Here is a 26,624-nt window from a genome sequence, read left to right as displayed (position 1 = left end):
TTTTATGGCTTCTTCAAAGAACCAGATTCACATTTGATGCATTTGGGTGCATTTTTGTATGTCGTGAAAAAAAACCCAAAGTGCATAATTTGATTCAAGTAAGGACTTACCTGTAGTAAGTGGAGATGCACTTCAATGCATCTGTTGATGTTCCTTGATGCACCTTCCAGCATGTTTCTGGATGATGCACTTAAACGTTTGGTCACAGAGTTCATGTAGCTCAGACGAAACGTTTAAGTGCATCATCGAAAAAGATGCATTCTGGTGCATCAGAACGCATCAACTGATGCATTGCAGTGCATATCCACTGGGGTTTCTTTCACGACATCCAAAAATGCACCCGAATGCATCAAATGTGAATCTGGGTCTTTGAAGAAGCCATAAAACATACTTTAGTGCATCAATCGATGCATTCTGGTGCATCAATCGATATGATGCATTTAGTTCTCTGAGTGTAGTACACGCTGTACTGCATTATAGCATGCTAACTGGGCTCTGGCGTCTGAACTCCCATTGCGTCCTGTGTTTATGATTGTTCTTTCGTGAGTGAATTAATTGTTGTTTCAAGTCCACTTTATGCACAGATAGGTTAATCGGGAATGGACCTACAGTTTACAGTTTGTCGTAACGTCCCGCTTATTTTTACACACATATCTTTAGTTTGTTTTTATATTGCATAACGAGTAGTAACCTGTGTTATAAGTAGACCTTGGATTTTAGTTTTTTAACCTATTTTTTCCTTTACAGGTATGTAAGAAATAATAATTTATGGCAGCGTTTCGTTAAAAAACGCAAGAACTGATGAAGTTTTAGAGTGCTTAAAAAACATATTTTGCTTATTAGAACCTATTTTAGGGTTATTCGCCTAAATCAAGCCTTTCTTAGGTTTTTAAATGTTTTTTAAAGGTTTTCCAGGATTTTTATGTCACACAGATGCATTTGCTTCGTTTGGTGACGAAAAAATGTCAATGAGAAACGTGTTTGAAACGTACTCTCTGTCGATTTCCCTTCATTATGATTTTTCAAAGCTATAAACAAAGCAAAGTGTGTGGTGTCACTGATACCCTACAATCCAAAGTGGTCTGATCTGTGTGGTCTTGCTCACTTTAGCGTCCCTTCGGTGCTTTGTGGCATTCACGCCTTGCGAACTAACATTTCAGCATTGAAGTTTGCACCACTGACTATGTTTTTGTTGAAAGATTATTTTCAGCATATAAGATGATCCCCACAGACAAAATTGCGAAGTTTGACTGGGGATAACATGAAAACAGATTGGTGCCTAATTATACTACCAAGAGTGGATTTTAATAGCAATTTCCAAGGGTAAGCTCTGCCATCGCCGTAGGGTTAGGCAACACACATAACGTTATGTAAGATAGTGCGTATTTCAGGATATAGGTGTCCATTTTCATTGCCGGTGACTGTACCCAATCAGCATTTTTAAGGATTTGTAAATTATTTTAAGGTTTTTTTTTGGACCTACTTCAGGATTTTTGGAGTCTGACTTAAGATTTTTAGGACCTATTTTAGGGTTTTTAGAGCCTATTTTAGAACCTATTTTAGGGTTTTTAGAGCCTATTTTAGAACCTATTTTAGGATTTTTAGAACCTATTTTAGGATTTTTAGAGCCTATTTTAGGAACTTAAATATCCGAGATCTAGTTATAAGAGTTGTTCAAAGAGATGGCGAACTGCATTCACACATTACCCGCATCTTTTGATGAAATTTTGGTTGACACGCAAAAGTTCCTCTTCTGTAATTCTTGTAAGTTCTGTTCATTGTCAATTTCATATTTATCTTGGGAGGCCTTTGTTCTAGGGCTGACGATCCTCCTCCCAGTTCCTGCTATCCCTACTTTAAGCATCATTTTCTTATTCCATACATAAATCTCTCTATACAGGGTGAGGCAAAAAGATGTTAACAATAAATGGGTGTTTAATCACTTTCAATTACAAGCAGGGATTTGGTTACAGGGTTTCAATTTGGCACCCATCCCTATCAATGCACTCATTGAGTCTGTTCATTGTTGTTTGTAAGGCCCTCTGGGCCATTTGGGCAGGAATTCCAGCGATGACGTGAGTGATGCATGCCCCACAGCCAAAAATCGCATGGCGTCAGGTCGGTTGAACGTGCTGCCCATGGGAGAGGACCACCTCTACCAATCCAGAGTTTACCGAACGTGTCGTTCAGGTAATCCCGAACCAGCAGACTGTAATGGGCAGGGGCGCCGTACCCTCGCTGGAGAATGGCAAGTGGTACCTCCATGAACGTGCTGAGCATGGCAAGGTAATTCTCTCCCCTGACGGTCTGTTCTTCAAAAGAGAACGGTCCAATCACTCCAAATTTGCTCAAGGCACACCAAACGTTCACCTTAGGGGAATCCCGCATGTGCTCTCGAACTTCCTTCGGGTGCTCAGTCGCCTATATGATACAGTTGTGTTTGTTCACACAACCGCTGATGTGGAATGTTGCTTCGTCAGAAAACATGAACAGAATGTCAGGCTCAATGTTCACCATTTCGAATATTTAGTCTCCCATACAGTGTTAACATCTTTTTGCCTCACCCTGTATAACCAATCCTATAACCCTCTGTAAAACAATCACTGATCTGTTCAACCGAATGAATAATTGGTCACCATATAATATCTCACTAGCTATATCATATTCCTACTAACATTACTCACCCTTTATCTCCAACTTGTTCATATGTAAACCTCGATTCTAATCTTTTAACATTACTTATGCATTTAACTCGAACAATTTACAATATGTAAACCTTGATTGTTTTCGAAGCTTTGGATACCAGAACAACCAAGCTATAAATCCAAATTAGTGTAACCTTAAATACCAGTGTAAATGTTTTTTTTTAAATTTATTTTTTATTTTAATGTAAATTGTAAAACAAAAATGAAATAAATTAGTATATAGTAAACAGGGGAACCGAAATTCTGAGAAAATGACGTCCTGATTTATTGTTTAAGGGCACCAGGACATAAGCGCATACCCCCCCTGAATGTATGCGGGTGGAGGCCCCCATGTATGGGGTTCTTCTTTCTTGTTCATATGTTGTCTTTCAGTTCATCTATAATGTGGAGATTGTTTCTATAGACTCACATGTTCCACCTCGCACAAACGTGAAATAAGCGGGACGAGAATGCCGGCATCTGCGCCATGCCTCGCCGTTCTCCAGTCACGCGCTATCTCGGCCTTGGGCCAAACTGAACGTGGGTAAACTAACTTTTGCGCTACTGTGTGTGTGTGTGTATATATATATATATATATATATATATATATATATATATATATATATATATATATACAGAGCATTCCCTGACATTCGCGACGAGACTCGGCGGCAAGCGGCCCGGCATCAGCGCTTCTCTTTCCTGGTGAACGGGTCCGCGACAGTCGCTAGAGTCGGCTATTAAAATTGCAGTTTTCATATTGTGTACTACCCTTGACTACAGAAGGTGTTGAAAATGATGTCCCTCTGCTGCAACACATTCCTGGCATCTCCGAAGGAAATTGGCATTTACACGTGCAAGTTCGTCTACTGTAATTCCCCAGATTTTTCGTACAATACTCTCTTTTAACTCACGGATGGTGTGCGGATTGTCTTTGTATACTTGGTTTTTCTTTCCACTTTTATTCAGAACTGACCCTGTTACTCTAAACTTTTTTACGACGTTTAATGTAGTGGTCCTATGTGGAACGGAAACATCAGAAAATTTCGTTGCAAAACGTTGTCGCACTTCTCCACGATTCTCCTTTCCAAAGTAACACTCGACAAGATAAATCTTTTGTTGTAATGTAAACTTTTGTGGTGCCATATTAAGCCACAATCTTCAACACACGGACACGACACAACACAACTTCCGAGAGAGGATTATACTGGCGTCAGTCTGCAACGTCAACAGAAAGGGAAATAGAGCGAAGGCAGGGAGAGCGAAAAAACAGACTGTAGCGTGCGACTGTCGCGGACCCGTTCATCGATAAAGACAAGCGCTGACGCCGGGACGCTTGCAGCCGAGTCTCGTAGCGAATGTCAGGGAATGCTCTGTATATATATTGTTGCTTGACAAGGGTGTCATTGAGATACGAAGGATGTCACTTAGGGATGTAGCAATAAGACGATGTTCAATTGGGTTTTACAGGTTGTGGAAGAGAGCTCTCACTGACTCGGTGAAGAGGTAAGGAAGGTGGACGAGCAAAGCATACTCACCTAATCGGGCATCGATCCCTCTGGCGTCTCGGACTCTGGTGACGAACCCGGCACGAGCGAGATAGTTACCCCGGGTGGCAGACGTAGGCTGTCATAACCTTAAAGGTGGCGTGCGTCGACCACGATAACGTTTCAACACTCCTGATGTTTCCCAAAAAATCCGGTGTACTTATTGGACTCACCACGTGCCGTGTTTCTGATGAGCTTGCAAGGTACCATGCCACTGCTTCCCTTTTTCGATCAGAGAGACCAACTCGGAGTTGCAAGCTGGATTCTGTTTAGCCAGTGGAATTTCTTATTGTCACTGCCTTGATTGGGTCAATGTGCTCGAGTTAGACGTGGATTTTACTTTGAGGTTCTGAGCCTGTTCGCCTTCCCATGACAATATACCGGGTGATCCAAAAGTCCCGGAACGGTCACATATCGTGAGAAATACACATCGAATCGGAAAACGAAAAAATATGTGTTTAATAAGTGAAAGAAAGCTATTCAATGATATCACACTTGATTCCCCACACCCGCAGCCCTGGGCAACTGTAAAATTTTAAACGGAAACCACCATTTGTATTGTAGAATCGGAAAGAAGACTTCTTGCCGAGTCCAACGAGCTATCAACCATCCTCCTAGCTCAATTAGGAACGGAGATATGGCGATTTTAAATTTTAAATGAGAGGGGGTCTACCATATACTCTATTGAAAGGTCTTGAAGTGCAGATTCCGAATCTGCAATCGCTTTTACTCTAGACCAATTAGGGGCAGAGCGTCCCTTGGAAATTTTTTGGGTTTTATGAAATTTTCACCTTTTTTTTTTACGAAAATTTAAAATCGCCATATCTCCGTTTCTAATTCAGCTAGGGGCGGGGGTGGGGAATCAAGTGTGATATAATTGAATAGCTTTCTTTCAGTTATTAAACACGTATTTTTTCGTTTTCCCATTCGATGGGTATTTCTCACAATATGTGACCGTTCCGGGACTTTTCGACCACCCGGTATATAATTGGTAGGCATGGCTGCAAATCCGGATTTCAAATTATCCGATATCCGTTTAGGATGGAACTGATAATCCAGATATACGAATATCCGGATAATCCGAATAATCAGATAATTCAGATATCTGGATAGAACATATTTGATGATGGATTACAGTGAAATGCGAAAATGACGAATATGTGGATACCCCGTAAAACTAATAAACGATAAAGCTGCCCAAATAATGCACACATTCGGATTCCCGGACATTCAGGATAATACTGATATTCGGATAATTAGAATATCAGGATTATCCGGATGGTCGGAATATCTGATATAGAATAATATGGATATCCGGATAATCTGGACAATTCGGATATCCGATATTCGGATATTTGAGGTCCGGATAGAATTTTACTTGGATATGACAATCCCTAATATATTCTCTGTATTCTAATTCAGAGATAGATAGAGAGAGAGAGAGAGGGAGGGAGGGGTGGGGGTAGATGATGAGGAAAGCGCATCATACACAAACAATAAAAGTATTTGTATGTGTGTGTGCTTTCTTTTTAACCAATCGCTGGATCAATAAATCTAGTGTAGATCTGGCAACAGTGCTTTGAGGTAAGAGCGCCGGAAACGACTTCTGGAAACGCCGATTTCCCCCCTCCCCTCCCCCTTCTCGCGGCTCCTTTCCCACCCACTGAACACTTATCCTCCCTCAACCTTCCCCCTTCCCTTCCCCAACACTACTCGTGAAACCCCATTGAGACGCCTTCGAGGCCTCCCGGAAAAATGGAAGATGTTTTGGATTTCTATGGAAGAGGGATCCCATTCAGGATTTGATATGCCTGCCAATCGCAATGGTCTGAGGAAACACCCCGCGTGGTCCTGAGAGCACTAGCCGATATACCGTGCGAGTCTTCTGCACTTGTTGGCGATGGTAAGGCGGCTCATGAATCTATTATGCGGCTTCTCTGGGCTTGAGTCGTCTGCATATGGGCTCTAAGCGAATGCAACTGCACTGTTTTTCCTTGTACATTTACCGTTTTATGTTTTTATGGGGAGCCGTTTGCTCACACAGAATCCAAAACTTGTCAACTGACACATGTATGTTGACTCCAATTACACATTAACGTGCAAAAACTGAAAATGATGGACTTTTTGGTGTGGCAAAATACACACAGAAATGGACAAAAGGGCACTTTCATCAGTTGGTGTTCCGTGTGATGCACTAAAATAAATCAATTTGGAAGATCCGACACGATCATTTCAAATATAACAAAATTACACATTTAGCTGTGTAAATTGATGCATTTATACTGAAATTTTGTTATCTTTGAAACGATATTGTCTGATCTTACCAATTGATGCATTCCAGTGCATCACACGGAACACCAGCTCATGAAAGTGCCCTTTTATTAATTTATCTGTGTATTTTGATGCACAAAATGTGTTTTCAGCTCACTTTATGCAGAGAGGGGTTAATAGGGTCTGGGCATACAGTTTAAAGTGGGATCTAAACCACTGTGCAATGGGGCTCAACTGGATATCGATTACTAGGCGACGACGTATTGTGGAGGCCCTGGGAGTTGCATGTATCTATTCTCTCCATTCACAGGGCGCCCGGAAAAGATTTTCAAAATATATATATTATATTTCTTTAAACCAGTAGTCTTCAACCTGCGATCCTCTGGCCACCTGCAGCTTTAATTGAACGGCCCGCTAAAACGCGTAATAAGATAACAGAATGAATGCGAGTCGGTGACTGTTCTTGGGTGTGAAAAGTTTAATGTGCTTTTTTAAAATAAAATAACATACAATGTTGTTTCTTTATGGTTATTTGTCTTGCAGTGACTAATCTTAATTCAGAACATCACAGTATTGTTTGCAATTTGGCTTTGATGTCAACGTAATCAGTTAGTTCATAGCGTTATCAAAACCTTTAGAGTTTTGGGGTTTCATTATGTTTTGTTATGTGTTGTCCTGTGTAGGTGCCTTTACAGCCTGCACCCAAGGGGATTTTTACACCCCTTTTTAACCCTCGGTTAAAGATTTTAAATAAGAGGATATTACCGTATACATAGAAGTGTGCAAACTGTCCATATGTGCTGATGTACCCAAAAAATAATTAATTCATCGTAAATTAATACCCTTAATAAACATATACCGGTAATCATATTGTGTGTTTTAGAGTGCTGCAGTGAGAGTATTTCGCTCGAGCATGAAATAGTTCGTATGGTTGACGCTAGATAGCGTACGGAATCGAGAGATTCTTCGCTCGAGCGAATAACTCTCGAACAGGCAAAAGGAGCGGTATACGCTTGAAGCCCTGTAGTACACGTATAACCGTAATTTGTCTGTGGTGGTGGGCGCTGAAATATAGATCGTGAAGTGAAGGATGCAGTAAAATTGAAACTTTAGTACACACAGTCATCATCTCCATGTTAAAATGTAGTTTAGTCTATTTCACCAATACAGTGATAAATGAAATAGATGATTGTGGGCTGAAACTGCCACGACGGACATTTTACTTATGAATATTGTCGCATTAAAATTATATTCCATTGTATACGCTCGAGGGTGGGAGGTTCAAACGAGTATGAATGGTCGCATGCAGTACTCTAGTGTGGATCACAAGTTTATGCAGAAATAATGCAAATTTCGGCTAGTGACTGCACAGGCTGCAAAGTCATTCTTAACATTGCTGTTTCGCTCAATAAACCCGATGGTAGCGAGAGAATTTGTGCCACTCTGTGTACTCCTCTTCACAGAGCAAACACCCTCACCCCGTCCAAATTGCTTCCCCAATAAGAAGAATGTAAAAAAAAGGAAAACACACGATTGGAGGAACGATTATGGAGTTTACGTGTGGACGAGCATTGAACGTCATTCGATTCGAATCCGCCAGCACCGAGAGATGGAGCTAGCCGCCCGCCGACCAAAACTCCCAATTGCTGGCAATTTTGCTCGCTCGACGTGGTTCTTCCTGTTTTCGGACGGAGTGAATTTGCCGACGCGTGAAATGCAAAGTTGTTTACATTCGCCGAAGGAACGGCAGACAAACAAATGCTTGTTTTCGTAAGGCACTTCCGATAAAATCACAGGCAGATATTACTTTTATAAAAAGAGAGATTCTTGCTACTTTTACTTTTCTTGCGTACCTCAAGTGTTTCCTTACCCACAGTCGGGCTTACTTTGATGCTGTAATTCCAGTACCTTGATGCATCAATTCAGCTAATCTTAGGGAGAATTCACACCGAAGAGACACGAGACACGTGTTGCTTGGAAGCCAACACTCGTAATCAATGCAACCTTTCGAACCGAAGAGACACGGCAAGATGCACGTGTCGCGTGTCTCTCGGACTGTGCCGTTTTCTCAATACCGTGCAGCGTGTCGCTTCAGTTTGTTGTTCGCGTATGTGCAGTGAATGCTTAATTGTAACGAGCTATATTTAGACTCTGGAAGATAACCCAGCCGGGATCATATTTGAACCTCTAATTTGCTGATATAATAAAGTATCGATATGCACAATGTTTTAATATTTAAACACAACGTTCATGTCGCTTTATAAAGTTTTGTGATGCAATTATAGGCTGTAATTTGCCTTCAACATCGTTTAAAGAGGCCGTGTTTTGGCCATTTACCTGACTGCTTTTATTTGAAAAAAGCCAGCATATGGAGGCACTTTACTCCAAGTTATATTAGTCAACATGGTAAAGTACTCTAGTGCATTGTTTCTCAACCGCCGGGCCGCGATCCGATACCGTGCCCTCGTATCAACTATACTGAGCACCGAAATGTTCTGCTGAAAGTGGGTGGCAATCATCATAATCCCAATATCATATTTGAGTTGTGAGTTTTCATTTTTTAAGTCCATTTTATGCAGAAATAGACTAATCAGAACTGGATCTGCCCTGTGCCTCCACCGGTTATCGAACCCGGGATTACTTAATTACAAGGAGACGACGTTACCACTTTGTCTTCCATATTTTTATATTTGTCAACAATCCTGCACACGTAATCAAACTATATTACTCTTATTATTATGCTAGGATTTATTTATCAATATTTAATTTCATAGGTACATGTTAATTTATGCATAAAATCTTAAATGCTGTAAAGATTTACGAGGAAAATTCTTCGGCTAAGGGCATTGACTTAAAAAAAATACCGTGACATAGTTTCACGAAGGTTGAGAACCATTTATCTAGTGTTTAGGTATTCTCTAGCGTATACAGTTTGAGGTCAGTACATATTATTTCTCAGTTTTCTCAAGCACAACATGCCTCTCCCGAGTTTCAATAACTTGCACAAATTTGAAAAACGCAAACTGAGCAAAGAAACCAGTGTCGCTTGCCGCGTGTCGCGTGCATCTTGTCTCTTCGGTGTGAAACACTCGTGTCGCGTGTCTCTTCAGTGTGAATTCTCCCTTAAGGTTGTTTTGTTTCACAGGACCAGGTTAGCAGCCATGTTTTTAAGGCATACAGTTACCACGCGACATCTGGTTTTAGGAACAAGTGCAGAAATTCAGTATGGCAAATTTGTTTTCCAAAATGGTGACAAATCTTCACATAAATACTTCATAAGGAGATGGTGCTGATAGTCCTGATCGATTCTCTCTTTCTCCCCTCTTTCTTTTTTCTCCCTCTCTTTTCCTCTCTCTATATCTCTTCCTCCCTCTACATCTCTTCCCTCTCTTTCTCTCTGCCTCACCGTATCCATCTCTTCCTCTCTCTACATCTCTTCCTCTCTTTCTTTCAACCTTTCCCTCTCTCTCCATCTCCTTCTTTCTATCTCTCCCTCCGTCTCTCTCCCTCTCTTTCTTTCTAATTCTTCCTCTTTCTATTTCTCCATTTCTTTGTCTCTCCCTCCATTTCTTACGCGACAAAATTTCCCTTTATAGAACCGGTCGTCTGACAAGATCCGTGCCAATCCTAGTGCTTAGAGGACCCAACCAACAGTACCGTTCTTCAGGTTGCATAACTTCCAGGATCACAAGCATTGCGCGTATGATCATTCCAGTCTGTGGGCTTCGCCGTCGCAAATACGATTTAGTGTGTTGGCTGAAACTTCACTTTTGGATGCCTTACCAGAAGATACTAGGGCGAATCAACATGTCAGAAGGGTGTGGACATCGATTTTGTTTCAGTTAAAGGGCTTACCCCGTATTGCATTACGGGCAAAAATAGCTGTTTTGGAATGGTTGTTTTAAAGGGAAGAATTACACCAGGTGTGGATTTATTTCAATATCGTCGGAATGGGCATTGCTACTGAAAAGTCATTTGGCTTTAAAAAAGAGGATGAAATTCTCCCAATGTTGCAAGTGATTATTAAGTTTTAAAAAATAAAGTTTTTTTTCAGAATCCCATGAATTCCTTATGGAGAAAAATAACCACAAGAGCTTCAACTTCAAGTTATGGTTAATCAAGTGGAAGTTTCGACCTTTGCTCTGACAACTGATATCTTCAACGTGACCTCTTTCAATTCATATATTTTTCTACTCCATCGAAAGTTTGACAGTCCCAAGAGAACAGATAAAATATATCCCATAAGCGTAATGTTATATTTTCTCCTTCTCCTACGGGAGATACAGGCAAAATAGCCTATGTACTGCTGATATGCTCATAATATCAAAACCAATCAAAGCCCTAAGGCAACAGATGAGGCCTGGCAGACATGCACCACAACACTGATACAAAACGCTTATTTTACTGCATGTTGGACAATGCCACATCAAAATGTCATGCCCAATTCGCCAAAAGTGGAAGAAATGTGACATGATAATGGGAAAATAATGCGCTGCTTGTAGTTCACTTTGCGGAATCGACAGTGTTCAGAAATTATGCAGAGGAGAAAATACACATTCTCTGCTTTTCTTCGAAAGAAACTTGAGAAGCAACATCTCATCGCACAGTCGGAGAACGCACAAGATGTTAACCAGTGACTGACTCTTCCCGGAACCAAGTTTCCCGAAGTCGAACAACAGTACATTCGGATGCCCAAGAATTTCGGTGTTTCCAAAACTGGAGGTTTTTGAGGGTGAAGGGTGGGTCTTGTTGCGAATTTGCGGCCAGAACGCGGGTAGCAGGAATGCAAATATCTGGATAAGAGAGAGAGAGAGGAGAAAATGATTCCACTGTCTTCTCTCTAGAAGAGAGAAGAGAGAGAGTGTATGATGAAGGCGACAGCTTCCGACAAACTTAGTGAAGTCGTCGACAACTAGTGGTTTCCTCACAGCGCCCCCCTCAGCCCCCCCGCGGAGCCTGCGACATCCAACGGAGAATCTGGAAGCTTGACAAAACCGAAAACAATGAACATTCGTCTGCTACAAGAACTTCACGCTACTGTCTTTTCCCCCTCCCTCCCCTTCCCACACCCAATCTTCAAGTTTTTTCTCTCCCCCTCGTCCTCTTCTTCTCGCTGTTCCCTTGCAATTTAGGATCTTCTTTCCCTTTTTTTTCTCTTTCCCTCTTTACAAGTTCATCCTCCTGCGAGGTTTCAACTTCTTACAAGCTGAAGTGAAAGAGCTTTAAGTATTTGTATCAATTATCCCTGGACCAGGGATGCTGAGCAACGAGATGAATCTTTCTTACAACTTCCTCTCTCGCAGACGCTTTTTTCTCATTTCGTGATATCTGGGTCCGCTTTTCGGAGAAACTTTCGCAACTCCTCAAAGTATAAATTTGCATTCTGCGTGAATCATGGAGCAAAATACTAACAAAAAGCAGTTTGAAACGTCTTTGCTGAACTTTTTTCTCTCATCTTTGTAAGACAATATGCACTGAAAATCAAAACAATACCGCTATTACAAGAAAGATATGGCAAAGTTTCCTTGAATGTACGACCAGAACCGTTGATAATTAAGACTCGAACCAGTGACCATAAGTCCTTAGTAATGTAGACATACGTTCGCACACAGAAGGTTTATGCTAAAATTTTAAAAAGTGGATGAACAATTAGGAAACTCTCTGTATGTTTATGCACATTAAGTACAAAATACGAGTATGTATATACTTCAGGACAAACTTCAAGAAACTAGTACACCTTCTTTTGTCCCTCTTATAACATCGTGCTGATTTTGGAAAATAATTGTCCCACATTTTTTTCTGAAGTAATCTGGATCTCTCTTCTGTAACTCAGCAAACGCCTTTAGTTTTGGTTTTTCCATATCTAGGCGTAGTGGCAACGATGTTACATTGTAATCAAGGGATCCACTGTTCCAAACACGGTGTAGACGCGTAGCTGTTCTGATCCACACTTTAAACTGTAGGTCCAGTCCCAATTAGCCTTTATATATCTTCTATGTCTACCAATCTGTCATCTGTCTTGCATTTTTCATCTGTCTATCATTCCTTATCTGTTCGCTTTATACTAGGGATGTGACGAAGCTGAAAATTTACCGATGCCGATGTACTCACCGATAATTTTTGGAACCGATACCCATGCCGATATTTAACCGATTCCGATACATAAGATTATTAAACAGAAATGGGATGTTATTTTCTGCATGACAAAAATAAATTTGCTATGTACATTTCTATTGCATATCATATGTATATACATATATATTCTCAAGAGATGCGAATGTACATTTGCATCTACAAAAGATTATGTGAACCTAGAGATTTAACATCAGTATACAAGCAGTTCTTTGAAATGCAAAATGAATTCCTGTTCTGCCAGATTCAACTTCAGAAACACGAGATTTGAAAGCACTTCATGAAGTAACCTACTTCTTCTCTTATCTCAAATCTGTTCAGCAACACTGAACACTCAATCACTGAATACTGATGCAGCAGGTATGCTCAAGTATTTTCTCAGCACTTGCTTCAGGTTTGAATACTCATTTTTGAATTTCCAATACAACAGCAGATTCTGGATCAGCAATGTACTGTTTTATTTCCGATTTATAGTTAGGTTGATCCTCTGAATGAGAGTTTGCAGTAATTTTATTACAAAAACTCTACAATAATGACGAATCATAACCAAATTTTCAATGAATCTTACAAAACTAGAATATAAAACTTGTTAGAAGGTAAAACTCTAGTATAATCTGTACTGGTTTAAATATCGGATTTTTGCCGATTCCGATACCAATTCTTATATGTCAATTTCTGCCGATTTTCATACATCTGTAATCGGCTTCGACACATCCCTACTTTGTACCTTTCTCTGATTCTCATTCCTCACTCTTTCCAAGTTAGCTCTTCTGTATTATATGTATTTTCAAAATTTCCTTTGCCTTTGAACAACCGCTGTGATATTCCAAAGTCTTTACAATTACATCTGCTTATAATTCATTCTAGAGCATTAACGTGAATCCATCCTTCTCTGGTTTGCTTTCGCAATTTTCCATCACAGATATCCAGAAACAGCAAACCAAGCCACACGAATGTTAGAAAGAATGATCTAGAAGAAATTACAAGCAGATATGATCTTTAAGATTTTGGAATACCATAGCTTTTTTTTTTTTTTCGAAAGGGGAGGGAATTTTGAAAACTGCTTCGCTGTCGTTGTTTGATACGTCCCGCGTAGCGGTGCACTTCACAAGTACACTTACCTTATAAGCTCAGCAGAGCATGCTGGATAATCCCAGGGATCGGGTTGAGATACTGCGTTCCTTCCCCTTGGATCCACAGGTGAAGTCCAATGACAACCCACGAGGTTGTCCTCCTGATATAGGTATCCACAAGTACGAAATACACTTTCGAAATAAAGAAGAACCACAATATGTTCAACTTTACGTTTATTATAGACACGCACGTATATCATGTAAGACTAAAAATTACAATTCAAATACTTTTGAACGGTACAGCACGAGATGCGTAAGCCTATCTTTCCCGTAACGCGAAGCACCTCTTGCTACTTCAAATCTCTCCGCGCGACTCCTAACCGTTTTTCTCTGGAAGGCAAGGCGAAAACACCTCCTCAGTTACACAGTCTTACCAGACACAATAACCTTTTAATACTAGGAAGCTGATAAAAGCAAACAGTAATATATTAGAAATGTACAGTAATCTGGCACAGTGAATTTAGGTATGTGGTGGCAACAATGCAATGAAAAACGCGTGATCTTCTCACACCACAAGAGTTTAAATAAAACAACAATGGCTTTCAAAATATAAGAGAAACGAATGGCGTTTGCCAGAAACATGAAACAACAAATAGATATAAAGAATTTAACTCAGAAATTATTAACTTAGGCTTCACGAACTTGATTAAAATGAAACTTACAACAATCTTTAGAACATTTAAAAGCAAATCAAACGATTAATGTTGAAACTATGTAAATTGTTTAAATTTGCCGCTATTCATACTATAAAGGCGGCCATATTTGGCTGAAGGCATTAATATATTTATAAATATATATATGAATTATTAACTGTATAATACTAATAATAATAATATAAAACCACGAAGTAATAGCAAACTCGGGGTCATTACATGTTCCAGCCGAGTCTTAGAAGAAGGGTCAATTTTTATCCGAAGTCAAAGGAAGATGAAATGAGTTGAGAAAATTGAGAGACAGAGAGATTTAAAGTTTTTGTTTTGAGTCCACTATATGCATGTAAAGGCTAATCGAGACTGGACCTACAGTTTAAAGTGGGATCCAAACCACTATGTGCTTTCACCGGGTATCGAACCCGGGACCCCTTGATTACGAGGCAACGACGCTACCACTGCGTCATCGGGAAGGTTTACAGGGAGATAATGAGAGAGACAGAAGAGTAGATATACTTGTTTGAAATTTTCGAAATTTAAATAGCTGTCAACCCTAATTCACCAATACGCGAACCTGCTGTAGGTAAGGGTAGGTTAGGGGTGCCTTGCCTGCTGCCCTTATACAGAAAACCGCAGCAGTGTGTTTGAAGTTTGATTCCCCCAGAAACCGGAGAGCATGTCGAGGTTCTGACGTAGGTGAGGATGATCCAGTTTCGTCTCGCAATCTGGAACCCATGGCCCGAATATCGATTCTGAAACTTTTACCCTCTCGTATCTTTATCTTTGTCCTCCCCCCTCCTCTCAGATTAGTTACTGCTTCCATCTCAGAGATTTCCAGACAGATCCCAGCATCCTGGATTGTGGAGGTCAGTTCGAAGCGCCTGCAGTTACACTCGATACGGAAGAGCAGTTTTCCTTAAGTGGGATTAAATCTTATCGAAACAGTGCCCCCACAGAAGCAAAACACAGTTGGATCCAATCCTTTCTGGATTTCCTTGTGTGTGTTTCTCATCAGGTGGAAATTGTATTTTTCTTAAAGAGAAAGTTTCCCTCTGTTGTCTTAGTTCTCGGGAGAGGGAAATCGTAGTGGAGACGCAATATGATAAGTTTAGAGCCTAGCGGAATTGTAGGGTGTTCGGGAATACATGTTGGATCACTGTTTAGAAGCTTTCCACGTGCCAGTAAAATTATGGTTATAATATTCTCTTTTATTTGATTCAGTGTGACTTAAAGCAACGGAAAATCGCAGTTTGTAACTTGTGTGCCTTTTCCATAACACGCTAGAGTTATGAAGTCGTTTTGATCTTGTACAGTTCGAGCAACAGATTGTTTCAAGTTTTGTGCTAAGTTGATTCCATGGCTTTCAGGATATCGAGTCTTATGCCTCCTCTGCCTTGTCAAAGTTACATCACACAGTAATCCACACTCACGGTTAAGGAGATGAGCTTAACTGTCACGTTTCTAGAGTTAATGAGCTGTATCCTTGCGGGTGACCTTGGACACACCGGACGGAGATATATACATTGCCACAGTTTCCACTTACTTGACGTTTGAGTGGTTGGTAGCTCTTACAAAGTAAGAAATAATTACGCACAGTGCCTAAGGCAGCCTGTAGCTCCTCCCCTTGCTACTGCACCGGGATTTGGCCAAGACTCACCCACGAACATACAACTCATCAACATTAGTTTGGTTGTATCATGTTCTATAACCAAGCACTCCTAAAGATAAATCTCACGTCTCTAGGTATGTTTTACCTTAGTCTAAGATCACGAAATATCTTTCATACCTGCCTTAACATTAACAAATAAGATTCACAATAGGATATTTAATGTGTTGACCTTTAGAACACGGATTTATTCTCATTCAAACGTCCCGTCACGTCATTTTTAGTCGTCCTCATTCTCACATCACGTGACAACCTTCTCTCATTCTCATTCTCACATCACGATAAAGTCCTCAACCTTATTCTACTCCAGTATCACATCACTTCATAACCATTGTAATCTTTCGTACACCTCATTCTCATAACGTGACACGGGTCTCGGATAGCGTAGTGGTATCGTCGATCGCCTTGTAATCAAGGAGTCCCTGCTTCGATACCCGGTGTGGGCACACTACACATTGTTTCTGATCCCACTTTAAACTGTGAGTCCAGTACCGATTAGCCTATGTGTGCATAAAGTGAACTTATAACGCCATACTTCCAATTAACATACATACATGGTTATTGAAACATTCATCTGCCCCTCACTCTATCTGCGCCTGCCAATTGTGAGATTAGATTCTGCGTTCGTGTTTCAATATTGATAACTTATATGGTACTATTAAAACAGGAAATTTGCCCCATCGCAACTAGACTAGGATAATGGATTTGTCTGGAACATTTTCCAACTAGGCTACAATTAAGGAATATTTCCGACGGGCACAGCAAGAGAAGATACAGTACAGAACATGTTGGGTTAGTTCTTGTTATTAACCTGAATCCATCAATTGGAATGCACAATGTTAATTAAAACTGTTCCCGCGGCATTTCCTGTATTTAATGATATGTTTGTTTTTTACAAATAGTTCCGTAGTTTTATTTTTTAAATTCTGTTAACGAAAACATACATTTTACCTTTCGTTAATATAATCTGTATTTTTATCGCCGTGTTCATCTTTCCAGTTTCGAAAATATTCATGTCAACTGTATTTATCCTATCTTTTTCTGGGTTGCTATTAATTGTGAACACCATGTCTTGTCTTGCTTTTATTTAGTAAGGTTTATGACCTGCGATGAAAGTATCTGGTGACAAAGGAGGGTTTCTGCGTATCGGATTTACAGTCCGTCTGAGATAGTTTAAGTGCGCATGCGCTAAATGGAAGATTCCAGTCTCGAAGTAGGGGTGGCGGCTGCAATAGAACGCACACAAGCACGTTCTGCGTTAGTTCTGTATATATTTATATCTCTCTCTCTCTCGCTATTACATTCTTCTTTCTCACTAGATGTATTTATCCCCCTTCTCGCTTCTATATTTTCTTTCATCTCTCCCCTTCTATACCTCCCTTTCCTCTCTAGTTTCTTTTTGTACCTCGTTTCTCTATTTCTCTTTCTCTCTAATCCCCTTTTATATCTCTCTCTCTTATTTCTACATTTCTCTCGCTTCTATATCTCTTTTCTTTCTCTCTAGTTGCTTCTATCTCTCTTTCTCTTTGTGTTGCTTCTCTCCCTTCTTTCTCTCTATTTGACTTTTATCTCTTTTTTCGTCCTTTATTTCTTGTTATTTATATCTCTCTCTCACACTTCTATATCTTTTTACTTTCTCTCTATTTGTCTTCTCTCTCTCTTCTTACATCTTTATTTCCCCTTATTTTGATTATCTTTCTCCCTTTCTGTTTTTCTTTTCTTCTCTCCTTTCATTTTCTCTTCATCTGTGCTTCTCGGATAACATTTGCGGACCCCGTGGCATAGTGGTTAGTATATGGCGCTGCGACGCCAGGTGTCCCAGGCTCGAATCCCGACCTGGGCATGGATGTTTGTGAGTGTCCATTCATCAATTTCATCATATCATCACTCATCCCCATCTTCGCAAATTAGCCAAAAAGTGGCACAAAAAAAGCGAAGTAAAATGAAGCAAATCAATCAATCAGAGAACATTTCACATACGATGCACCTTAAACAGACGTCTCAAGATTTTCATACGTCAACTTCAGAAAACGTCCCTAACATTATTTTGACTCCACTTATCATCAACTTCTCAGCGTTGCGATTAACCTATAGACGTAGAATAACTGACGCACAACGAAATTAAAACACCCCGTGTGATGACAACAATCGACAGAAGGAAATATTTGTGCAAGCCTATGATGTGGAACTGATTTCCAACCAATTAAAAACAGCAAAAAAGTCTTCGCCCTACGATATTCATTTTTTTTTTTGGTGTTTGTGAAACTTGTTTGTTCCAACCTCTCCCCTTACTGTGACGTTACGCAACATGTGATTTAGACCGGCCCGTAACCGAGGTTGATTATCCAATTAGAAAATAATCAAACGAATCCACGGAAACATAGAACCACAATTATTCATGGCCAGCAAACAATAACTTGGGATTAATACACCACGGAACGATGGTTATTAATTTCATTTCGGTATGGAATGTATGCAAAAATGAATGTAATGCGATATTCGCATTTTCGCCCCCCGAAGGCAACAATATTAAATTGATCTCTCTCTCTCTCTCTCTCTCTCTCTCTCTCTCTATATATATATATATATATATATATATATATATATGCATACATATACAATACACACACACACACATATATATATATATATATATATATATATATATATATATATATATATATATATATTTACACACGCACACACATACACATATGAAGGGCTAGCATAAATGATGTTCCCCGATTTGAAACATACGTATTACTCACGTTTAATGGAACCCAGCTGCACAAAATTGGTATGGATTAAAAGATACAAAAGGTTTTTGTTGGTCTAATTTGCGACGAATTAGTATATGCTGCTTACCGCCAGGAGCGCATTAGATAGTGATGCTAGAGTTTTTTTTTTGTTATTTAGCATATCTTTTCTGCCACTTTTGACTAATCGCGACGATGAGGATAAGTGATGATGATAAAATTGATGAAAGGACACTCACAAAGAACACACATGCCCAGTCTGTGATTCGAATAAATAAAATCGAAAGAAACGCCGCTTCAGAGACCTGAATACAATCATTAGCGTCCCCTGGAGGAGTGGAGAGAAACTTAATTCTCCCATTCTTTTCTATTATGCATACTCGTCCCCTCTATCTGGTTTCTATTTTTCTAGATTTCGCCTTCCCTGTTGTCTTGGAATTTTATTTCTTCTTGATTAATATTATTCATTTTGCTGCCTTTTCTCTCCCAATTTCTAACTCGTTTTCCCATTTACTCCTCTTCCTCTTTGCCACTCTGTTACACCCCACCACACTTCCTTTCTTGATTTCCTTCTCCGTCTCTCCTGCACCTTGTTTTCTTTCATTATCACTCCCTCTCTCTCTAGTTTCATTTCCTATCTGTACTTCTTGCTTGCCTTGTTACTCACCTTGAGTCCAGTTCATTTCCAACACTTGCTCTAGAGTTTATTTTTTTTCTTCCTTTCTCTCTCTTTCCAGCTTTCTGTCTCTTCGTTAATTGGCTCCCCCTCTTTTGTTATTTTATATCTTCGTTCTTTCGCGCGCCCCCGTGCTGTCTCTCTCTCCACCATCATATTTTCCTTTCGCGGTCTCTCCATCTCTTAATCTTGTATCTTTTCATTCTATCGTCTTGTTCTTTTATCTGTTCTTTTTTGCTCTCCCTCTTTCTCTATTACTTGTTGTTTCATCAATTTGTTTTTCGCTGTTTCTTTCTCTTTTATCTCTTTGTTTTCTCGCACTATCTCTACCCACTCTTGTTCTTTTGTTCCTTATTTGTTTCGCTCTCTCGTTATCTTGTCTTTCATCACCTCTCTCTCTCTTGCTCTTTTATTTAGTTCTATCTCACTCTTTCTCCATGCCTTGTTCTTCCACCTCTTAGTTTTTCACGGTCTCTCTCTCCTTCCCTCTTTCCATCTCACCCTTTCTCCTTCTCAGATTATTTTAGTGTTATCTTCTCGTTCAATCTCCCCTCTTGTTCTGACTTCTCTCTAAAAACTTTTATATGTTACAACGACCCATCAAGACGTCACGGTTTTCAGCATGTATCCGATTTCTCAACACAAGTCTTATGCTGCTCTCCATCCTCCCCCATAGGAGAATTTTGAGCGAGCGGTCAGGAATAGCATGCCAAGTATGGCGTGTGCATGGTTGAGATTTCCAACTGGATACGCAGCAGATTCTAAAGTAAGGCTTACTGGGGAAAGAGACCAAGAAAGAAAGCAAGCACAAAGGTTGTAAATTTCATTTGGAACTCGTCGTAAAGTGTTAAGAGCGCGCTACAATTTCCTCCCGTAACAGTTGGAAACTTTCGCGGTTTTCGAAGGCTGATAACACCCTGCAACATTGTTGCATGAACAATAAATTCAAACTGGCTTCGCTTCCGTTCACGAAACGGAGCTAATTGTTACCCGGGAAGAAGAGGAACAAGCGCAACAATGGGGAAAGTGTTACCAGATATGGAACGCTGATTATCCTATTGCGGACATCTGAAACGTGGTGGGACATTTTTTGTCCCCCTGGCAGTGTATGATCAGGGCGTGGGTCGTATGCTGACGACATTCGGGCACGCCATGTTACGAGTGCCCCAATAGGAACTCGAAGTAAATTTTGTGGCTCATGAAGAAAAGATAAGAAGTTTGAAAAACTGCGAAGACAGAGTCGATTTACGAAATAATTCTTGGATATTATCCATGGGCCTACGTGGGGGTTGGGTGGCGTAGCTCAGATGATCTGGGAAAAAACTGAATACATTATTCTTTTGTAGAGGCTTAACATACTATGGGTTGTGCGTGTAGTGAAGAACGCAATCAATGCGTAAGTAACATTAACAAGCAGTGGCAGCGATTGGGTTCCAAAACTGGGGGGGGGGGGGGGTTATGTAAGGTTTAGCATGGTGCGGGGGCAAAAGTGGGGGGCAACTCCCCCCTAATCGCCTACACTTCTAACAAGGTTTATTACAGAGATAGGGTCTGATGTAATGCAGATTACGTATCCTACAGTGTTAGAGAGAGAGGGGGGGAGGTCTAGTGCGGGTCACACCGAGCTTGCAACGAAGACCAAAACTAAATTCTAAGATCTCTAAACCTGGCTTTCCTATCCTAACAATTCTGCTTAGATCTAATAATACATATGTGATTAGGTTGGAAGGGCAAGGTTTAGGGCATTCAGCATTTAGATTTTCGCGTTTGTTGCAAGCTGGGTGTGGCCCACACCAGACACCGTGCCAAAGGTATCTCTCCCTTTAACCTATATTTTCCTTATAAAATGAATGTCGATTGTAGAAAAGATCGTCTTTGGAACCAACAGCCCCGGGTTTGGTGCTCTATGTGAACACTATAATTTTTCTGCTCACTCGATATCGTTAGCTAAATATTTATATTTGCATTGGAACATATACGAGGTGTACACCAAAAGTACGTGCCGTTTCTTTCTAATTTTCAAGAAAAATGAAATACAATGTATAATCCTCTACGTCTCTTGTTTCCCCTTTAATTCCAAAGAAGTGAGACGAGGATTGTCTTATCGGCGCAGTGGATGATCATATATTAGGTACTTAAAGTATACAATTGGAACTTAATATTCGTTTACCAATATTTATTACAAAACATATTAGTACTTATACTTTCCAAATACAATTAATTCAACAGAAATGTCTATGGATTATCTCCCAGTTAACCTAGTTTCATTTGTCCCATTTGATAGTCAGCAGTCAGTAAGTAAAGGCTACACGAGTCCGAGCAAATCGCAACCCAGCCCAAAACCCCCCACAGCCAACATGACCCGGAGCAATCCACCAAAAAATCTAAACTAAAACAATTTCCTTTTCTTGCACTTTTAAGAACTCAAAATAAATCAATAGACTTTAGGTAAATTACACCCGGCCATGAGGGCCTATAAAGGGCGATAGACTGTAATGCAGTATACTCAGCCTGTCCAGCCAGTGTCCAGTACGTCAGAAGTCTCTCGTAGTCGGCAAGGATCTGCCACGCTAAACTTCTCGCTCGACCAGCGCAGAAGCCCAGCCAATGGCAGAACCTTCCAGAGTCACCTGTCGGTTGAGTCTCCATCCGTCATTCATGAGCAATATTACACTATGGGCTTACAAATGAAATAACCTGTGTTTATTTTTCAACAAACTCTCCCTCTTTATTGATACATAGTTGCCATCGCTCAGTCCATTTTCTGTAGCATGTGGCATAGTCATATTTGGAGGTATGTTTTAGATACTGGAAAACAGCACTTCCCAGGGATGATCTATTGGCAAAATGGCGTCCACGAAGAGAATTCTTGAGGTTTGGGAACAACCAGAAGTCACTCGGGGCTAAATCTGGTGAGTATGGTGGATGTGTCAGAAGTTCAATACCGTGGCCAGCCAAGAATGAGGTCACAACATTAGCACGATGTGGCGGTTCATTGTCCATGTGGAGAATGAAATTGCCATATCCATTTGTGGTCGTTTCATAGTCAGTTTCGGCAAAACTTCTGTAGCCAAAAGCTTACGAAAATACTCGCCCGTAATTGTATGACCTTTGGGAACTGGATGAGACAATATCACTCCCTGGGAATCCCAGAAGATTGCGTATAGCACTTTGTCATTTGATGCAACCTGACGAAATTTTTTCGGGGGTGGTGAATCCGTGTGTTTCCACTGCATCGACTGTCTTTTTGTTTCTGGATTGAATAATGGAATTTGTGTTTCATCCATTGTCACAATACTGTCCAAAAAATTGTGTCCCTCCCTTCTGAATCGTGTCAAATTTGCAACACTGGATCGAACGCGAGCATCTTTTTGATCGTCACTAAGCAATCGTGGAACCCAGCGAGAGGAAACTTTCTTTAGGCACAAATCTTTGGTGATTATTCGTTCTACTGTTCCCATTGTTAGCTCCAGGGTATCACAAATCTCCTGCATGGTGACACGCCTATCTTCCATGATAAAATGTTCAACACGGTCAATGTTAGCATCAGTTGATGCTGTTTTCGGACGTCCAGACCTCTGCTCGTCTTTCACACTCGTTCGCCCATCTTTGAACCCACGCACCCACTTCCTAACAGTGTTTTCTGCAAGAGCACTATCACCACACACGGCCTCCAGTTGGCGATGAATATTGGCTGCACAACGTCCAGCTGCGGTAAGGAATTTCACAATTACCCGTTGCTCTTCAAGTGGAAATTCCATTTCCCCAGGCAGTATCAGGAACACGTCTTACTCCTACAGGCACTGTCACTCAACTACTGCCACCTAGCACACAAAACTGACACTGCTTGAAGACGAAGGATGGAAGTCTCCGATGCTATAGTTATTTCCCTGAAAAGAGAAGAAATGTTGACTTCAGAACAAAACGGCACGTACTTTTGGTGTGCGCCTCGTACTTAGCAAGACGAGGAGAAGTCCAGCGATCTTCTGTCGGCCTCTTGGACGACCTAGATAGCAGCAGCGCACACTGACTGGCCCTTGGAGCACACTGACTGGTCTAACTAGGGTTTTTATACAAGGTGGCGCAAGAGTCATCATCACCTGATTTTCTTACCCTATAGCTTGGGATTTAAATTTAACAAAGTAGTTTTTTTTGTGTTAAACTTTTATTGATACTTGTAAGTTTTATGTCCTCAATTTTTAAAGATAACATCCAATAAATGACCACCATTCGAATTGATGCAAGTTTGGGCTCTTTTTATTGCGTTTTGCATGGTGTTGAAACGAATCTGCGGGGAAATGTTTTCAATTTCATGCTGAATATTGTCCTTTAGTTTCTGCAACGTCTCTGGCTAATTCACATAAACCAATGACTTCAAATATCCCCAAAGGAAGGAAGACGTCGAATGGTTTGCGGTGTAGGCCTGGACGATTGGGAAAATGTCTAAATTCTCGTTGTCAACATTACAAATAGATTATTCCTTAACAGTATTGTCACATTTTTTCCACGTTCTTGTGGGGTATACTTATTCATTTTCGCGCACAATAAATTTCGTGAGTATCTTCTATTTAACTGACAAAACACTACTGATATAAACAACAAGATGTCAAAATAAAGGTCAGTTCAAATAGGATGATCACTTTTGCGCCTCCTGTTACCTGCAATGTATCCTGGTTATTCGTCAGTCGGATTACCTTGCATCATCTTTCATAGAATTATTCCTAATTATAAGTCATGAGAAAACCATGGAAAAATATCTTCGGCTGATTGGAAGTCAGTAGATATCGGGGCAATATCACTTCACATGTTTCTTTTTACATTGCTGTTTGCTATAGAAAGTCAATCTTGGGAAAATAGTTTCCTACGTCATCTAACAATTTTGAACTTGAACCTGAAACCACAGGAGGTGGTCGGACATGGCAGAGAGACCTTCTTCCAGGTGAAACTTTCCTCAGCAATGCTTCTAAACTACTCCACCACCCTTTTCACTTCAGTCAACAAACAGTGCCATGTCTTTTACTTCGTTTAACCGTTCCTTCCGACAATACCTCCGAGAGAAACTAAGGAACGGACCGGAATAGGACTTCCATACTTTGATCCTCAGCAGATTTATCTTTGAGCAGTCGGATATGACGCGGAATGGAATAACACAAGATCATCCTCACTCCCCTAGGATCCCTCTGCCCGCCCCACCCACCCCCCTTTATCAAAAGGGGTGAATAACCGTCTCTGTAACCAACTCAATTAGACTGCGTTTACTTTAAAATCTGAGCAAATTTGTTTCCGGGATGAAATATTCGCCGGGCGACTGCAAAGATTTATGAAGGCATTAGAAAGGAAGAAAAATGCTCTGATGAGGAGACTGGGAATTTGTCTTTATATCCAGACTTCTCTCTTTATCTTCCAAAACGTACACCGAACCTAGATGCTTATCCTCTTAATGAAGCCGGGGTCGGGGAGAATAAGTGTAAATAGAACTCCTTGGGGGTGAAAAAATATGAGAAAAAAAAGACAGAAAAAGAGTTGATCCTGCAAAATACCTTGCAGAGAGAGTAGAGAAAGTGAGCCATTGTACAGGGTGGTTCAAAATAATCGCACGTCCTTAACCTTTCGACACAGAGGATACAGCAGGGATTTCTGCAGTGGCGTAGGGACATGGGCGTTACACTGTTTTTAGCTTAATGAGAACATTTTAAAGTCACAAGTGAATTTTTTGTTTTGTATATTTTGGGTAATTTTGTCATGAAAATCCTATTTAATTTAGTGTACAGGACCTGGCAGTGTACAGTGTACAGGTTGTACAGGACCTGACGTGAAGCAAGGTGGAAAAGTTTGCTTAAGTGAAACACCTATCAAATACTAGTCTCGCGATTCAAATTAGCATAATTAGCATGTGGTGATCATGCACTAAACTCAGTTCCAACTTGTTCTTGGGCTATTTCGTTTGGGTGTGCCGATGGTGTGGTATCCCGGGCTCTAGAAGCTGTTGCAGGTACGTAGTGGTTCGGGAACCACTTTACACTGTAGGTCTTGTCCCGATTAGCTTATCAGTGCATAAAATGGACCCAAACAATATTATTTCCTTTGCAGAGCTGGTGTTGAAAGTAGAGCCGATCTGCGTGGTACAGCGGATGCTGGGTTCCAGTTCAGGGTAAGTACGTAACGATCTTTCATCTTTTTCTCATCATTTCTCAGCTGTCTTCTCAATGTGTACTGTTTGTGACCATAGCATTGCTTCTAGAACTTCAAGTACCTCATTAGATATTTGTTTTGTACTCAAGCTAGGCTTACGAAGTTCAGATTTTTCCAGAAATGAAAAAAGGAGAACTGAAGAATTGGCGATGAAAATGGAGTGACGAAGAATCGAATCGCAGCCTCCCCAAGCGGAGCAAATGCAATGACTGCTGAGGCTCCAAAAGTTACGGGGGTGGGGGAGGGGGTGCGTTTCTCTGGAGACTTCTGCCAAGGGTTGCAGGGAACCCTAATGGTTTTCAGTATTCTTATGCTCTTCTTCCCAATTCAAACTCCGAACACTCATAAAATAACTCAAATGAGTGTTCCTCTTACATCCATTGCCATCAACTCCAGGTTCCAAAACCACTAATATACGCTCGTGAAGTCCAAAGTTCTCCTCTATCCAATTGGTAGTGCACTAGGCATTGACGTCGTGAAGTGACGTCACATAGAAAAAGTAAATGCATTCAATTTAAGTGAAAAGTCCATAAGAACTGCAGCTTCAAGAAGATTTCCCGAATGCTTCAGATACCGAATACCCACTAAAGTGCATCCGGTTTGTTACAAACGGTGCCACGACGCCAGAGGTTTCGGGTTCGAATACCGACCTTGGTAATCTTTGTGAGTGTCTTCAAATTCATCATGTCATCAGTCACCACCATCATCTGCCAAAATTGGAAAAAATAGCGACGGAAAATAAACCTAATCAATCAATTTTTTGGATATTTTTCACACTGTTCCTGATAAGAAGCTCTTCTCCATGAGATCCATTCAAGTCAAGCTTTTGTTGTAATTTGTTTATTGAAATTACTTGTCGTTGTTCTTCAGGACCTTACGCGATTAGTTATAGAATTTAAGGTTAATGCTTCTGTTAT

At 40.5% G+C, this 26,624-nt stretch overlaps 1 long non-coding RNA gene across 1 annotated transcript in view; it reads left to right on the top strand.

Moving 5' to 3' along the window:
- The window catches only part of LOC145990113 (uncharacterized), a 529,338-nt gene that overhangs the window by 199,226 nt on the left and 303,488 nt on the right, over positions 1–26,624 (top strand). The window contains exon 3 of the long non-coding RNA XR_014441931.1: positions 25,606–25,666. This is a non-coding gene — a long non-coding RNA (uncharacterized LOC145990113). The remainder of the gene's footprint in view (positions 1–25,605; positions 25,667–26,624) is intronic.

This window comes from Lepisma saccharinum, chromosome 7, assembly GCF_977018435.1.
Source record: "Lepisma saccharinum chromosome 7, izLepSacc3.1, whole genome shotgun sequence".
Taxonomy (NCBI): Eukaryota; Metazoa; Arthropoda; class Insecta; order Zygentoma; family Lepismatidae; genus Lepisma; species Lepisma saccharinum.
The sequence above is the reverse complement of the archived record's forward strand: the minus strand, read 5'-3'. Positions and strand labels throughout refer to the sequence as shown.